The sequence below is a fragment of the Lissotriton vulgaris genome, chromosome 10 (assembly GCF_964263255.1).
Source record: "Lissotriton vulgaris chromosome 10, aLisVul1.2, whole genome shotgun sequence".
Classification (NCBI taxonomy): Eukaryota; Metazoa; Chordata; class Amphibia; order Caudata; family Salamandridae; genus Lissotriton; species Lissotriton vulgaris.
The window spans coordinates 139,799,470-139,816,430 of NC_141698.1; positions in this window are offsets into that span (position 1 = coordinate 139,799,470).

Here is a 16,961-nt window from a genome sequence, read left to right on the forward strand (position 1 = left end):
AGATGGACAAAGCACTGGGAGGAGCCTGCTGAACAGGAACAGGAAGTTGAAGACTGTGGGGCACTTCCTTCCTCCCACCCCCCTGCCCCCCTCCCCAAAATGGACTCCTCGCTAAAAAAGTGCAGGCAAATGTCAAACTAAGGAGTTATTCAGATAAAAATCATCATTTCTAGAAGGTTTATGCTGCTTGCTGGTGGATTTCTTGTGCAGAATTGCAAATTTATATTTTCGCTCGCCGCATCTCAAATCTCGCAATTGCGAAGTACCGCGAGACGTGATCTCGCCGTACTCGCGTTGACAAACTATCGCTGGCAAGCCGCGATGACGTAATCGCGCTCGCCAATTCCCGCGGGATCACACAGCAAGATCCAAAATGGCGCAGCACTCGCAAACTATCGAAAAAAACAACTCGGCAAACGATGATAAACGCCGCGCGCCGCAAAAATTGTATCACCAACGCCGCGCGCCGCCAAAAAAATCCGCTGCGTGCGAATTTGCGGATTTTGCGGGAAATTCGCAAATCTCGCGGATTGCGAATTTCCCAAAAATCCGCAAAATCCGCGAGTGTAACGGATTTTCCGCCCATGCTTACTTTCAGGCACACCCTTTGTCCTCCCCCCTTCCTTGCAGGTTCTCTCCATAGCTCTAAGATTGTTGCTTCAGGCAATACTACACCTCACAAGCCAGACAAACAGCCCTCCAGCATGTTCACATGTATAATAGGCATCCACCCAACACATGCTTCTGCAATTGAGAATGCATGTATGAAATGAGAGGCTGAACATTGGCTGTTCTATTTAAAGGGCAAGCATAGCTTAATGTTCCACACACAAAAGGTTACTCACCCTCGTACGGTTAGGAATGTACCTAAGAAGTAAGCAATGAACTTTTGATACACTTCAAGGCTAAACAAGAAACACGTGCATGGCACCAATGGTGTAACCAGTATCTGTAAAGATGGTGTTACCCGCTGCTTTCCATGCCTTTAGAATCACACAGGGAAACATGTCAACATTGGAAAGAGGGGAAGGGGTGGCCTCTGTGTGACCCAGAAAAGAAAGATCTACTCCATTTCAGCGAGGACACAATGGATCGAAAAGCTACTCCAGAAGTGTGGTTCCTATAAGAAGCCAGTCAGATCTGGACCAGTGACACACTTGAGAGAATGAAGAAAATTCGGATCTCTGTCACAACTGGGAGGAGGAAGGAGATGTAGGCCTGCATCCTGCCCAGAAAGAGCTGTTCCTCCAATGAGGCGAAGACTTAGAGGCACATTTATCAAACTTTCTCGCAGCACAACACAGCAAGCCACCTTGCTGAGCTATTCTGCATGAAAGGTAAAGGGCAGGAATGTGTCTATTTAACATCATACAGAACATTCCTGTCCTTTCCGTGCACTGGCGCACGATGTGCTGCCTAGCGCCAACGCAGGCACCCATGCAAGGGGGCCTGCATATAAAGCAGGATTGTTTTTGTGCAGGAAGGGACACTTTCCTGCACGAAAACAATCATCTGAGGCATGTTCCTCTTTCTATGTGTGTGGCAAAATGGCACATAGAAAGTGGAAAAAGGAGGAGAAGTAAAGATATTTCTCCCCGTTAAGCCTCACCTGGGGAAGCGTAGCATTTTGACACATCCCCATGTCTATCAGTAATGGTACATCTGGGAATGCTCCAAAGTCCATGGGTGGATATGTGGGAACACCAATGCTCCACCCATGGAATGCTTCTCTGGGGCAGGTAATTCAAGGCAGAGCTTTGTGCTGACTTGGATTACTCCAGATTTATCAATCCATGCACCACCACGCAAGGTGGCTTGCGCGGTTTGATAAATCGGACTTTGTTGTTGCTGCACTATTGCACCGCGCAAGGGCAACACAGCACAATGATAAATATGCCCCTTAGAGAGCATGACAAGAGGACTCCAGGCAGAGCTCATCGACCATGGGGTGCGCAGGGAATCTGGAAGGTGAAGAGAGAGATGAGCATCATCTCAGGTGACCAGGAGAAGAAGATTGCCACCAGAGGCCGTGATCCAAGGACCCATGAGGCACAGGGTCAGACTGATTTGCATATAGCCATGTCTGAACTGGGGTGGCAGAGTGGGCTAAAGAACGGTGATGGATTAAACCCAGATCAGTTGACTGGGGGTGAGTGTTTGATTTGCTCAAACGCTGCGTCCATCATCCCCTTTTGTATCGCTGTGACCCAAGGACAGGGCATGTAAGTACCAGGGAAAAAGCTGCCACATGTTGGTTTTTGAAGGGTGAAAGTGGCAAGATAAGTAAAGATTCATATTGCTGTACATGTAGAGAATACAGTGGATAATTAAGGAGGGCATGCAGAGTATTGAAGTAATAAGATTAGTAAGACACAAACAGCTCTGGACTCCAGGCATGACTACCTTCAGGCTGAATGATTACTAACAATTGTCTATGAGGAATTACAATGACTTACTCCTAAAGGAGAGGCCAATATTGCTTTTACAAATAAATCAAGATTGTCAAAAACATTGACAAAATAGGAAAGCAAAAAAAAAGACAAGGATGAGCAGGACTGGTGAAAATCTGGAGTGGCGGGCCAACTCCAGCTGTTCGGGGAGGTGGTTCACCTCCCAAGAGATATCTCTGACCATTCTCCACTTAGTGCAGTATATGGAGGTGCACCTATACTCAATAACAGTCGGATGTTGATTAACCCCTGGTACTTACAAGTACCATCTATTAGAGTAGACTTAACAAAAGCAACAAGAAATTACTTTGAAGAGAATAAGGAGTCGGTAGACTCAGCCAAAATTTTATGGGAAGCCTATTAGACAGTTATTAGGGACAAGGAATCACCTTAATATCCGGCCACAAAAAGGAAAGACAGACACAGTTGATAGCGATAGAAGAGTAGATTCAGAAGCTTGAATTGGAGTTGCTACAGTCAGACTCCCCAGAAGTACAGCAGAGACTACAAATTAAGCAGAAAGAGTACAGAGATATTGCTGAAGAGGCAGCTAAAGTACAGAACCGCACGTCTCAACATCAAATTTATGAGGTGAAAGAGAGAGCGGGCAAATTGCTGGTATGGCTAGATGAGAAGGAAACTGCCTCGAGATGGGTGATTGAGATCACCCCAGATACTGGTACACCACTGAGGGACAGGCAAAGAACAGCAGACACATTTGCTGCATATTACTGTAGTGTAGTTCCTATATTCCCAATAGGCTCTGTGCATTGGAATAACATAAACAACAGTTTAGACGTAGGACTTAGGTTGACTAGGTCTCTATTGAATATGTTAGACTTAATTGGGAATGCCAGCTAGCTCAGAGGTCACTAGAAACTTTCTCGAATACACAAGAAGGGATTAGTTTCTGACAACCATATAAAAGTACAACTTTGTTCCCCAAGAATAAGAAATATATCATAAGAGTCACGTAAGCAATAGATGGCTATTTCACTCAGTCAATCGTGCATGCTTCGTTTCACCAGAAGTGCAGAGAAATAGAGACGGGCGTTTTCAATAAAAAGGTTATTTATTGAGCAGTCTTCTTTCTCATGCAAGAGAAGTGAATTGCTGCAATCGTAATACTTGCTATGAAGTAAAGTGCGTACATTAAAAAGAGTATTATGAAATAATACTGTAAAAGCATTTATATGGTTTCTAAGCCATAAGATAAATAAAATAGATAAAATACATACAATGATAAATAATGACTAAAAGTACTCAACTGGTGCATCTAAAATATGCCTACCCCGGTGTACCTAACCTAAGTCTAGTACAAGGGAAGAAGTAAGTGAGGTGTAGCTTGAGTTAAATAGTTTCTGCCAAGAATCTATCCAAGAATTCTCTAGGGATCTAATCATCTCCGTACCTTGGTTATTGAATGAAGGAGGTCTTGTATCTCTCTCTCAGGACTCAATCTCCCAATAACCTGCAAGGGTAGTAGGGAGACACTGGAGCTGGATTTCTCTGCAGGAGAAAAGACAGCGTCTCTCTCAGTGCGTCAGCGGGAGGGTCTGCTTCCTTTGGCACTCGCATACAGCAGGGCGTCGGGCAAGTAGTTAGTCGATCTGCTCCAAAACCACTGTGTGTTTGCCAGGGCAGATGCTGGTATATTTATACCTGGAAGGTGCCGAGTTTGACGTAAGGGTGGACATAATAACGTCACTAAGAACTCGAAGTTCTTTGCATGCTCTAGGAGTTCTGGGACAAATCAATACTGAAGCAGGGGGAAGTCCCGTACTGCTGAAGGCTGGTTGTCTTCAAGAACTTAGTGGAAGTAGCCATGCCGTGTTTGGACTGCATTGGCTGTGCCTAAATATGGTTATGATTCTTATGCCTATATAAGGATATGATAAGTTATACCTATATAAGGGCATGAAACTGGTAAATTACACTAGAGCCCTAGATACGTTACAACATTACGAGCAATTGTGCACACCATCAAAACTGACCTCCCAAGCTGAGTCCCACAAACTATTGACTACCCTGGGTCTGCCGTCCCTCCGTGGGAGGACAGGGAGAGTTTAGAACTAGACCTGACCAAGTGTGAAATAGTGCAAGCAATCAAGGCTTTGAGGGCCGGTAAAACACTGGGGTGAAGCGGCCTACTGATTGAATTATGTAAACTAAATGTGTCTACAACTGCTCATACCTATTGCAAATGTTCCAAGAAAGTGTAAAAATTGGAAAAATGTCCAAAAACCAACGGTTGGCTAATATTGTTGTAATACACAAAATTGGTAAACCACCTGAAAGCTGTGCATCATACATCTCTGCTGAATGTGCAAGTTAAGATCTTAGCAAAAATCCTGGTGACGTGCTTGGCTCCATTGCCACACAAGTTAGTCTAACCTGATCAATAAGGATTTATGCCAGGAAGAAATACCACACTCAACCTTCGAAGCCTGCATGGAGTGTTGGGAAAGGCTAACACCATTAGGGAAGAGGCAATCGTAATGTCTCTAGACACTAAAATGGCGTTTGACATGATAGAATGACCTTTTCTATTTGCGATTCTAGAGAAATTTGAATTTGGGAAAAACTTTCAAGCTTGGATTAGACTTCTATATTCGGATACCTTAGTACAGGTTAAAGTCAACGGAAGTAGATCCAAAGTCTTCAATTCACAAAGGGGGACGAGGCAGGGCTGTCCCCTCTCCCAATTGATATTTGCCCTACCACTGGCGGTGTGGATAAGGAGAGACCAGCTTAACAGGGGATGTAAATGGATGGAGGACTGGGAGGATAGAATAACCCTTTATGCTGATGATATTCTCCTCTATCTGGTGAGCCCTTATTCCTCTCTGCATAGGGTGCTGCATATTTCTACTCTATTTCAGAAGTTCTCAGGGTATACCATAAACTGGGTCAAGTCAATGCTGTATGTTTTTTGGGAATCAATCCCTTAGCTTGATTCCTCTATGTTGCAAATACCTACGGAGGGATTTCGATACTTGGGAATTCATGTTATCAAGGACACAGCGGTCTTCTATGATCGCAATCTGGACTCTTCTTTTCATCGGTTGCGGGAAGATATGCAGCACTGGAGGACTCTGCCCTTGTCACTGTTGAGTAAAGCTTCCTTATATAAAATGATGTTGGTCCCCCGTTCTGTCTATATTGTACAAAACACACCATATTTGGTTCCCCCGGGATACTTTCACGCTGTAGAGGCGGAGATACTGACGGTTCTCTTGGACGGAGGAACTTCACAAATACCACAAAATAGGCTGACCAAGAACAGGTACGATGGAGAGATCACCCTTCCGGCGCTCCAATACTACTATTGGGCAGCACAATTAACAGTTGTAAACCGATGGGTACATCTAGAACAGACTGAACCAGCATACAGAATGGATAGACACAAATTGAGACCGAGAAGCTACCTCATGGTCCTTCTATGGCGGGAGACAAAAGTTACCGACTGTGAGAAGTTGGCCTGATATTCAGTGTTCACTATTCTAGTGATCACTATGTATCAGTCCAAACAACCCTTATGGTGATTGGTTGTAAGTCAACCAATAGACCAGCTATCCTAGTAGCATGGACAAGAGCAGTCTTCGGGCTAAACTCTAGAGGGCGTGTTAAGCCAGCTGTTATACCATCACATGTACCCCTTGAACACCAAGTGAAAGGACACCACACAAGTGTTATAAAAATAAACAGTGTATTTATTTAGATCACAACAGCCCTGTACTCTTTATGAGGACAGGGTACTAAGCACACAACAAAACTCTTACGAAAATATTCCAAAGCAGTTATCCATTTGTGGATAGCATCCCCTTGTTTAAAGGGGGGCACTATCTTACTCAGGTGTCTAGTGTCTAAACTCCTGTCTTTTTCTCTTGGGAGAATGCTGCCACCAGTGAGATCTAACCCACTTAACTTTTGCTCTCTAGCAAAGGCAAGCCTCTCTTTGGCCAGGGCAAGTTCTTCCCTTTCAATCCTCAGATTGGCTTCCCTCATCTTAGCTTCATGCTCCCTTCTCTTAGGGGATGACATCCCTCTATGAGAAGAGGTCTGAGAGCCATTGGTTCGAATGGATCTGTTAGAGCCTCTTGATAGAGATCTATCTCGTCCATTCCCAATGTTAAGTCTGCCTGAGAGTGGCCCTGAGGGTCCCCCAATTCTTTTCTCATGCCTACTAAAGTTGGTCCTAGTGAGTCTACTGACTTCTACCTGACCTTTGTCTGCCTCATCCCCTGATAACTCATCTTCCTCCTCCTCCTCCTCAGCATCATCTGCTGCCTGGAGGTGGGGGTCAGGGTCACCAGCGGTTCCCTCTAGGGGAGGCATGTTCCCACCTGGATGAGAAGGTTCTGTGTTAGCAGCCCTCCTAGCATCATAAGTCTCTAAGAGACCAATCAGAAAAGGAATTGTAGGGTTTGAACCCTGTTTTAGCTTCCTGGATGTACAGATTTGTCTCATCTCCTGGAAGCTAAGAGCAGCATATCTGGAAGTGACCTGTGGAGGGTCCACCACCACAAGAGGGGTCTCTGAAGACTCTCCGTGGTTAGACATGCTTCTAGTGTGGTGTAAGTGATGCACCTACCTACACTATTTGTTTGCCTACTGATCCCTTGCTAAGAGTTGTAGTCAAGGTGTGCTAAGCCTTGTTGAACTACAACAGCTGGTTCAGTAGAACTCAGAGTATTCTAAGCTAAGTTATATGTACCTTATACTTATGTGATCTTTCACAAAGATATTCTTAGGATACGTGTGGTAAAACAACAGCAAGCTCAAATCCCACCGCTGCCACCAATGTGAGAAGTTAGCCTGATATTCAGTGTTCACTATTCTACTGATCACTATGTATCAGTCCAAACAACCCTTATGGTGATTGGTTGTAAGTCAACCGATAGACCAGCTATCCTAGTAGCATGGACAAGAGCAGTCTTCGGGCTAAACTCTAGAGGGCGTGTTAAGCCAGCTGTTATACCATCACATGTACCCCTTGAACACCAAGTGAAAGGACACCACACAAGTGTTATGAAAATAAACAGTGTATTTATTTAGATCACAACAGCCCTGTACTCTTTATGAGGACAGGGTACTAAGCACACAACAAAACTCTTACGAAAATACTTCAAGTTGCACAATTTACACAAATGCCCGAGGGGCACGAAAAACCATATACTATGGAAGTGGAATGCGAAATTACTAGCAGGTAAGTACTGGACTAATAGGCTTTGGAATCGCTAGGACTACGTTACTGAACCTTCAGATTACTAGTAGGAGGCCTAGGGGACTCGGGTGCAGAGTGTGCACTCTCACGCGGGATGCGGGACAAAGTCTATGGAGGCTAGTAAAAGCAAAGTTAGTGTTCTCGGGCGAACCTGATAAGGTAGGCTGAAAACGAAAGTGGTTCTGGACCCTTGGATAGTGAGGCTATGCTTGGGCACTAAAATGCCGAAGTTACCTAGCCCAGGTGCTGCGGCTGCATAGGGTTCAAGTGTCGTCGGAAACCCTCGTTGACGAACCAGGAGCCTGAAAGAAGGAGTTGCTGGCAGGCGACCAGTGAAGATTGTTCGATGGATCCAAGCCTGGATCGAAGATGGAAGACACCTGTAAGCAGAGGGGACCAAGTCCTGAATCACTAGCCAGTGATCAGATGGGCACCAGGATGGCACCGGATGGAGTCACCTCGACCAGGTGAGTGGGCGACGCTGGGCTCTGCAGTCTCACGGACCAGGAGGCGTTGTCGGTGACCAGGATGGAGGTGCGAGCTGTCCCACGATGGTTGATGCTGTCGACGTTGCTGGACCCAGGATTGGGGCAACAAGTCTTGGCAAATTCAAGCCCACGCGGTGGACCTAAAATGGCGTCTGGAGTGGACCAGGAGGGTCCGGGGTGCTCCTCTTTTGGAAGGGAGCAAGGGCCAGTCTGGAGCAACCAGACTAGCAGTGGTGATGTCGTCGGTCGTCGTCGGGAAGGCCACAAGCCAGCGGGCTAGTAGCCAGACAACGCGGTGAGCAGCCAAAAAGCAGAAGGGCCCCACGCAGATCTAGTGGATGCTGGGGGGCTGATCTTCGGTGCTGGAGCTGCTCAGGGTCGGGGCTTCTCGGACCCCAAAGCACTCACCAGAGGATCCCTCGGCGGTCATGCTGGAAAGAAGTCGTGCAGTTCTGATGATGGCCGGTCCCTCGAGGTCTCGTCGTACCTACGGTTCTCAGCTTAGCTGTAGAGGTAGGTAGAGGTCAGAGGTGCCAGGGAAGCCGGGTCTCGTCGAGCTGGTCAGTCGGATTCCAGAGGAAGGACGTGCAGCAAACCGCAGTGTTCTTTAGATGGTGCCTGCGGATGCAGGGTGACTACTCCTTAGTCACAAGGGAGAAATCTTGAGAAGAGTCGAGAGTTCCTTTCGTGGAAAGTAGTTTCTTGATTCAAAGATGATCTAATTTGGAAGGGTCCCCGCTCCTGCCTTTATCCTAAAGAAAGGGGTGGGTACGCGACTAGGTCCTGCCCTAGGGGTGGGACCAGGAAGGGGGGTGGTTACACCCCTCTCCCATGCCGGACTTTCCCCAGCTCAGGGGCTGGTGTGCCCCTGGAACTGGTTCTAGCCGGCAGATGCGTAGTGAGCACCAGGGTGCCACTTGCAGTCACCTTCCTGTAAAGCCCTGCCTACCCAGGATACACAAAACCCTGTCTGGGATGGTGCTAGCACTGCCCCTGACAGGAAACCCTTTGTCCAAGCTCCCCTCACTGGAAGGACTCCCAGCTGCAGGGGGTCATACTTGTGTCTGTGGTGGCAGCATCCATTTTGTGATGCTGAGGCTCGAGTTAACTTTAACCGGGGTTCACAGTTACATACATGTCGTGTCCCTCTAGAAGGGTGGAATGCTAACCCCGTCGCCAGAATTGGCGAGGGGTTAGTATTCCAATTCGCATGACACCTTACTCGACATGTTTTGATAAAGCGATACCAAAGATAGCATTTAACCGCGAGGATTATAATGCACTTAAGAGTATATGGTACCCGTTATCATGGAACAGCTATAAGGACTTGGTTCTGCAAGCTGCAAACGGGCTCAGCTCATGCCAGAGCACCATCTCACACGATTCCAAGCACTCTGCCTTCAGGATTGTCAAGGCCTGCCATAGGAGTGACTGATAGGAATCTATGTGTCCATTTTAGGGTTAGATATAGGTATACTATATCTAAAGCAAAGGGTGATTACACCACCTTGCCCCAGCTGTCGTGCAGCCAGTTGTGTCAGATTTAGATGGCCAGCCAGGGGTGGCATAATACATGCTGCAGCTCCTGGTAGGCCCTGGGTACACCTATGCCCTGAGTTACAGGGTCTGATAAGGTGGCCCAGTACCAATTGGTAAATGCACCTAGGGTACATGTCGTAATTTAGTGAGAGAACAGCTAGGATGTGGGTCTGATTAGCAGGCCCACAGCCAGAGAAAGTCGTAAACCAGTGAAACAAAAGCAAAAAATCTGGGTGATCATAGGATTGCAGACCCTACTCTCCTACATGACCCCCCCCCCCCCCAAACTTTGGGACAATAAACTAACCTTGACCAGGTGAGTCTTCTTGCTCTAAGTGGAAATACCTGGAGAGCCCATCTGCATTGCCATGATCAGTGCCAGGTCTATGCTCCACTGTAAAATCCATCCCCTGTAGGGAAATGGACCACCTAAGTAGTTTGGGGTTTTCACCCTTCATCTGATTTAGCCACAAGAGGGGCTTATGGTCGGTCTGAATCTTGAAATGAGTGCCAAACAAGTATGGCCTCAGTTTCTTCAGGGCCCAAACCACAGCAAAGGGCTCCCTCTCAATAGCTGACCATTTTTTCTCCCTGGGGGTCAGCCTTCTGCTTATAAAAGCAATGGGCTGGTCATTACCATCAAAATTCAGTTGAGATAGAACAGCTCCCACACCCAACTCAGAAGCATCTGTTTGGACAATGAATGGTTTGGAGTAGTCTGGACTCTTGAGGATAGGTGCTGTGCACATGGCCTGCTTTAGGTCATCGAATGCTTTTTGATAGCTTGCTGTCCACTGAACTTTCTTTGGCATATTTTTACTTCATTAAGTGGAGTCACAATTGATCCATAATTTCTGACAAACTTTCTGTAGTAACCAGTCAGGCCCAAGAAAGCTCGAACCTGAGTCTGGGTGGTTGGAGGAGCCCAGTCCCTGATGGACTGTATCTTGCTCTCCAGTGGCTGAACCTGGCCTCCACCTACAAGGTGGCCCAGGTATACAACCTGTGTCTGCCCTATCTGGCACTTTGTGGCCTTGATAGTGAGACCTGCTGCTTGCAGTGCCTCTAACACTTTCCTCAGGTGGACCAGGTGATCCTCCCAGGTGGAACTAAAGACAGCTATATCATCAAGATATGCTGCACAGAAGTCATCCAGCCAGGTGAGAACTTGATTCGCCAGCCTTTGGAAGGTGGCAGGTGCATTTTTCAGACCAAAGGGCATTACCACAAATTGATAATGTCCACCAGGGGTTGAAAATGCTGTCTTGGGCTTGGCATCCTCAGCTAACCTGATTTGCCAATACCCAGCTGTCAGGTCAAATGTACTTAAGTAGTTGGCAGAAGCCAATCTATCTATAAGCTCATCTGCCCTTGGTATTGGGCGGGCATCAGTCTTAGTGACTGCATTGAGACCTCTGTAGTCTACGCAAAACCTCATCTCTTTCTTACCACCCTGGGTGTGAGGCTTTGGCACTAGAACTACTGGACTAGCCCAAGGGCTATCTGAGGGCTCAATGACTCCCAGCTCCAACATTTTCTGCACCTCTGTCTTGATGCAGTCTCTAAACATGATCAGGCTGCCTGTAGATTTTACTCTTGACTGGCAGGCTGTCACCAGTGTCAACCTCATGGGTACACCAATTGGTTTGACTGGGTGTCAGAGAGAACATATGTCTGAAGGATTGAAGAACCTGTTTACAATCCTTCTGTTGATGTTCAGAGAGGCTGCCACAAAAGACAACACCATCCACTGACCCATCATCAGGATTCTGAGTGAGCAGGTCTGGGAGAGGGTCACTCTCTTCCTCCTGTCCCTCATCTGTGGCCATGAGCAAACTCATGTACTTCCTGTCAACATATGCTTTGAGCCTGTTCACATGAAGCACCCTGTGGGGGCTTCTGGGAGTTCCAAGGTCCACCAGGGAGGTGACCTCTCCCTTTTGCTCAAGGATTGTGTGGGGCCCAGACCATTTGTCTTTGAGTGCTGCTGGGGCCACTGGCTCCAACACCCACACCTTCTATCCAGGCTTGTACACAGTCAGGACAGCCTTTTGGTCATGCCAAGCTTTTTGGAGTTCTTGGCTAGCCTCAAGGTTTTTGGAAGCCTTTTCCATGTACTCAGCCATCCTGGAGCGGAGACCAAGTACATAGTCCACTATGTTGGTTGCAAGCTTTCGGAGAGGTCTCTCCCATACTTCCTTCACCAAACACAGAGGTCCTCTTACAGGATGGCCATACAGAAGTTCAAAAGGGCTGTAGCCAACCCCCTTCTGTGGGACTTCTCTATAAGTGAATAAAAGGCAGGGTATCAGGACATCCCATCTACGCCTGAGCTTTTCAGGTAGTCCATGAATCATCCCTTTTAGGGTCCTGTTGAACCTTTCAACAAGCCCATTGCATTGTGGGTGATAGGGTGTAGTGAACTTGTAGTTGACACCACATTCCTTCCACATAGCAGTTAAGTAGCTTGACATGAAGTTTGCACCTCTGTCAGAGACAACCTCCTTAGGGAAGCCCACTCTGGAGAACACTCCAACTAGGGCTCTTGCCACAACAGGTGCTGTAGTGGTCCTAAGGGGAATAGCTTCAGGATACCTGGTGGCGTGGTCCACCACCACCAGTATAAACTTGTGCCCTGATGCTGTCTGGGGTTCCATTGGGCCAACAATGTCTATCCCCACTCTTTCAAAGGGCACCCCCACCACAGGCATTGGTATAAGGGAGGCCTTTGTTATGCCACCTGACTTACCACTGGCTTGGCAAGTGACACAGGAGCGACAAAACTCCTTGGTATCCTCATTCATGTGAGGCCAGTGAAAGTGTGAGACAATTCTGTCCCAGGTCTTGTTCTGGCCTAAGTGACCTGCAAGAGGGATCTCATGGGCCAAGGTGAGAAGGAAACCTCTCAGAGACAAGGGGATGACCAGCCTCCTGGTTGCACCAGGCTTGGGGTCTCTTGACTCAGAGTATAGGAGTCCATCTTCCCAGTATACCTTGTGGGCACCTGTGGCGTCCCCTGCAGCCTCCGCAGCAGCTTGCTGTCTGAGGGGTTCAAGAGAAGGGCAGGCTAACTGTTCCTTCCCCAGGTCTTCTCTGGAGGGTCCCCCTGAACCCAGAAACTCAACCTGATCAGGTTCAAGTTCTTTAGGCTCAGTTTCCCTCAGCTCTTTGAGGTCAGCCTCCTCTGAGACTTGATCCTCAACCTGGGGCAAGGGGGAAGGCAATGCCTTAACCCTCCTGCTCTTCTTCTTGGAAGGTGTCTGGTCCATTGTTCCAGGATCCAGCACCTGTTCAGTGGGGCATCTTCTGGCCTGTGACCTAGTCACAGCAAGCACATGTGCTGGCAAGCCTAACATCTCCATGTGAGTCCTCTGCTCCAATTCTGACCAATCTGATGACTCCAAATCATTGCCCAACAAACAATCCACTGGGAGGTCTGAACTAACTACAACCTTCTTTTGGCCATTTACCCCTCCCCAGGAGAAATCAACAATCGCCATACTATGACTGTTAGTGACGTTGCTGGCATTGGTCACCAGGAAATCTGTACCTGGCATGATCTGTCCAGGGTCCACAAAGTTAGGTGTCACCATGGTAACACTGGCACAAGTGTCCCTATAGGCCTGAGCCATTTTGCCATTTATCAAAGGTGTCTGCCTGTATTTGCCCAAAGTATTGGGAATGACATCAGGGGATATATCCACATCCCCTGTACAGACAAGGACAGCCTGAGTGAGTGTGCCAACTAAGTTGTCATACCCCTCAGAACCCAAGGTTAACCCAACTAATCCCTTGGGAGGTGCACTACCACTGCTGGCTGTACTAGGGGGTGCAGTTGCCTTAGGGGCTGCAGTGGCAGGAGTTTGCCCTCCTTTCTTGGTGCACTCACTAAACCAGTGAGTTTTACTTTTACAGTATTGGCACCACCTTTTTGACTGACCTTCTTGAGTCTTCTTCTTCTGGGAAGCCTGACCCCCACCCTCTTTGTTCTGTTGGGGACCTGTTGAAGACTTCTGATCATTTTGTTCACCTTTTATATCTTTACCCTTCTGGTCTGCTTTCTTCTGACCACCCTGGTTCTGGCCCTGGTTCTGCTTAACCCTTGTTCTGACCCATCTGTCAGCCTTATTTCCCAATTCTTGGGGAGAGGTCAGATCTGAGTCAACAAGGTGCTGATGCAACAACTGGTTCTGACAATTGTTTAAAATCTGTTCCCTCATGATCAGATTGTACAATTCTGTATAATCAGTAACCTTACTGCCCAGCAACCAGCCCTCCAAAGCCTTAGTGGCACAATCTACAAAGTCAGACCAATCCTGAGACTGAGTTTTCTGGGTATCCCTGAACAGCAACCTGTACTGCTCAGTGGTTAGGCCAAACCCATCTATCAGTGTACTCTTCAGGACTTGGTAATTGTTAGCATCCTCAGCTCTAGTAGTGAGGAGCTTATCTCTACCTTTACCTTCAAAGGAGAGCCACAAGACAGCTGCCCACTGACTCCGGGGCAGAAAAGGGGGTGGTGATGAACAGAGTGTCTGAATTAAGTAGACCACTCTTACCCAGTCCAAAGATCAGGGCTTTATCCATCACCGTTTTTTAGCTCACTGCACCATCCCAGCTCAGAACTTGGCTATATGCAAATTAGTCTGACCCTGGCCCAGTGCATCATGGGAACAGGGCAGACCAAACTACCAAGCCAATTCTTATACTGGGAAGGAAACAAGCTACCGGGGACCGGTTTCTGGCATTTCAGCCGTCTTCGGCCCGGCTTGCTTGAATCCTGATGGTGCAATGAGCTAGGGACTCACATCTGAGTATACCCTTCCACGCTTATGGTGGACAAAAATGATTCAGAAAAGGGGATGGTGCAGTGAGATAAATAACGGTGATGGATCAAGCCCTGATCTTTGGACTGGGTAAGAGTGGTCTGCTTAATTCAGACACTCTGTTCATCACCACCCCCTTTTCTGAATCGATTTTGGCCACTATAGGTGTGGCAGGGAAAACTCAGACATGAGTCCCTTTCTCACTGCACCATCAGGATCCAAGCAAGCCGGGCCGAAGACGGCTGAAATGCCAGAAACCCGTCCCCGGTAGCTTGTCTCCTTTCTGGTGAAGAATTGGCTTGGTAGTTTAGTCTGCCCTGTTCCCATGATGCACTGGGCCAGGGACAGACTGATTTGCATATAGCCAGGTTCTGAGCTGGGATGGTGCAGTGAGATAAATAACGGTGATGGATCAAGCCCTGATCTTTGGACTGGGTAAGAGTGGTCTGCTTAATTCAGACACTCTGTTCATCACCACCCCCTTTTCTGAATCGATTTTGGCCACTATAGGTGTGGCAGGGAATACTCAGACATGAGTCCCTTTCTCACTGCACCATCAGGATCCAAGCAAGCCGGGCCGAAGACGGCTGAAATGCCAGAAACCGGTCCCCGGTAGCTTGTCTCCTTTCTGGTGAAGAATTGGCTTGGTAGTTTAGTCTGCCCTGTTCCCATGATGCACTGGGCCAGGGACAGACTGATTTGCATATAGCCAGGTTCTGAGCTGGGATGGTGCAGTGAGATAAATAACGGTGATGGATCAAGCCCTGATCTTTGGACTGGGTAAGAGTGGTCTGCTTAATTCAGACACTCTGTTCATCACCACCCCCTTTTCTGAATCCACTGACTCTGGGGGACGCACTGGACAGTGCAGGCCCTCGCCAAAGCAGTTATCCATTTGTGGATAGCATCCCCTTGTTTAAAGGGGGGCACTATCTTACTCAGGTGTCTAGTGTCTAAACTCCTGTCTTTTTCTCTTGGGAGAATGCTGCCACCAGTGAGATCTAACCCACTTAACTTTTGCTCTCTAGCAAAGGCAAGCCTCTCTTTGGCCAGGGCAAGTTCTTCCCTTTCAATCCTCAGATTGGCTTCCCTCATCTTAGCTTCATGCTCCCTTCTCTTAGGGGATGACATCCCTCTATGAGAAGAGGTCTGAGAGCCATTGGTTCGAATGGATCTGTTAGAGCCTCTTGATAGAGATCTATCTCGTCCATTCCCAATGTTAAGTCTGCCTGAGAGTGGCCCTGAGGGTCCCCCAATTCTTTTCTCATGCCTACTAAAGTTGGTCCTAGTGAGTCTACTGACTTCTACCTGACCTTTGTCTGCCTCATCCCCTGATAACTCATCTTCCTCCTCCTCCTCCTCAGCATCATCTGCTGCCTGGAGGTGGGGGTCAGGGTCACCAGCGGTTCCCTCTAGGGGAGGCATGTTCCCACCTGGATGAGAAGGTTCTGTGTTAGCAGCCCTCCTAGCATCATAAGTCTCTAAGAGACCAATCAGAAAAGGAATTGTAGGGTTTGAACCCTGTTTTAGCTTCCTGGATGTACAGATTTGTCTCATCTCCTGGAAGCTAAGAGCAGCATATCTGGAAGTGACCTGTGGAGGGTCCACCACCACAAGAGGGGTCTCTGAAGACTCTCCGTGGTTAGACATGCTTCTAGTGTGGTGTAAGTGATGCACCTACCTACACTATTTGTTTGCCTACTGATCCCTTGCTAAGAGTTGTAGTCAAGGTGTGCTAAGCCTTGTTGAACTACAACAGCTGGTTCAGTAGAACTCAGAGTATTCTAAGCTAAGTTATATGTACCTTATACTTATGTGATCTTTCACAAAGATATTCTTAGGATACGTGTGGTAAAACAACAGCAAGCTCAAATCCCACCGCTGCCACCAATGTGAGAAGTTAGCCTGATATTCAGTGTTCACTATTCTACTGATCACTATGTATCAGTCCAAACAACCCTTATGGTGATTGGTTGTAAGTCAACCGATAGACCAGCTATCCTAGTAGCATGGACAAGAGCAGTCTTCGGGCTAAACTCTAGAGGGCGTGTTAAGCCAGCTGTTATACCATCACATGTACCCCTTGAACACCAAGTGAAAGGACACCACACAAGTGTTATGAAAATAAACAGTGTATTTATTTAGATCACAACAGCCCTGTACTCTTTATGAGGACAGGGTACTAAGCACACAACAAAACTCTTACGAAAATACTTCAAGTTGCACAATTTACACAAATGCCCGAGGGGCACGAAAAACCATATACTATGGAAGTGGAATGCGAAATTACTAGCAGGTAAGTACTGGACTAATAGGCTTTGGAATCGCTAGGACTACGTTACTGAACCTTCAGATTACTAGTAGGAGGCCTAGGGGACTCGGGTGCAGAGTGTGCACTCTCACGCGGGATGCGGGACAAAGTCTATGGAGG